Consider the following 1414-nt stretch of genomic DNA (forward strand, 5'->3'; position numbering starts at 1 on the left):
ACTAAGCTTGGGCTCCCACACCCATACCAGGCTACATTTCCATGTGGCCATACTCCCTGCCCTACTCTGTCTCTGTCTTTGAGTCACTGTGACTCCCTTCTCTGCCCCTGAACCCCAAGATAGAGCTGTCCACCTGGCTGTACACCATCTATTAGTTTAAAACTGAGTTACCCAGGGGCACCTGGGTGGCTCAGTAGGTTAAGCTTCCGACTTTGTCTCAGGTCATGATTTCATGGTTTGTGAGTTTGAGCCCCGTGTCAGGCTCTGTGCTAACAGCTCAGAGCCGGGAGCCTGCTTCAGATTCTGTCTCTCCCTCTCTCTCTCTCTTTGCCCCTCTCTTGTTTGTGCTCCATCTCTCTCAAAAATAAATAAACATTAAAAGTAATAATGGTGGAGGGCACTTGAGGGGAAGAGCACTGGGTGTTGTATGGAAAACAATTTGACAATAAAATATTATGGGGGAAAAAAATAATAATGAAAAAACTGAGTTGTCCAGGAAGGAAAGGCAATGGAAGAGAAGAGATGGGAAAGGAAAGAAGGGAGGAGAGAGAAGGAAGAAAACAGGAAGAATCCTGTGCAGCTTCTGATACCAACTGAAATGGACAAATGCTTTTAGCTTTTCCGCCCAATCCACTGACCAACCAAACACCTCTTATTTGATGTTCATTGTATCAGGACAGTGGGGAGCTGAGGTTAGGCCACAAAGGCAAAGCATGTTCCCTGTCTAACAGAACATCAGGGCAGAGAAGATGAAAACATTATATCAAAACTAGTAATAAAAACTGCCTCAATCAAGTGTTTTTTTAAAAAAATATGTGTGGGGCGCCTGGATGGCTCAGTCTGTTAAGCCTCTGACTTCGGCTCAGGTCAGATCTCACGTTTGTGGGTTCGAGCCCCGCTTCAAGCACTGTGCTGAAGGCTAGCTCAGAGCCTGGAGCCTGCTTCCGGTTCTGTGTCTCCTTTTCTCTCTGACCCTCCCCCTCTCATGCTCTGTCTCCCTCTGTATCAAAAATAAATAAAACATTAAAAAATATATATGTGCCCCAAAACTTGAAGAATTAAATTTTCTGAGCAGTGGGCAAAGTCACAGTGGACTGACTCTATCTTTTTTTTTATCAGTGTTGTTATGCTTTATTATTAAATTCTGTGTTCTTTTTTTTTCCATAATATTTTATTGTCAAATTGTTTTCCATACAACACCCAGTGCTCTTCCCCTTAAGTGCCCTCCACCATCACCACCACCTCTTTTCCCCCCTCCCCCTTCCCCCTCAATCCTCAGTTCATTCTCAGCATTCAATAGTCTCTCAAGTTTTGCATCCCTCTCTCTCCCCAACTCTCTCTCCCTCCTCCGTTCCCCCTGGTTCTCCATTGGTCTCTCTTGTTTTCCTGCTAGACCTATGAGTGCAAACATATG

Source organism: Suricata suricatta, chromosome 8, assembly GCF_006229205.1.
Source record: "Suricata suricatta isolate VVHF042 chromosome 8, meerkat_22Aug2017_6uvM2_HiC, whole genome shotgun sequence".
In the NCBI taxonomy this organism is placed as follows: Eukaryota; Metazoa; Chordata; class Mammalia; order Carnivora; family Herpestidae; genus Suricata; species Suricata suricatta.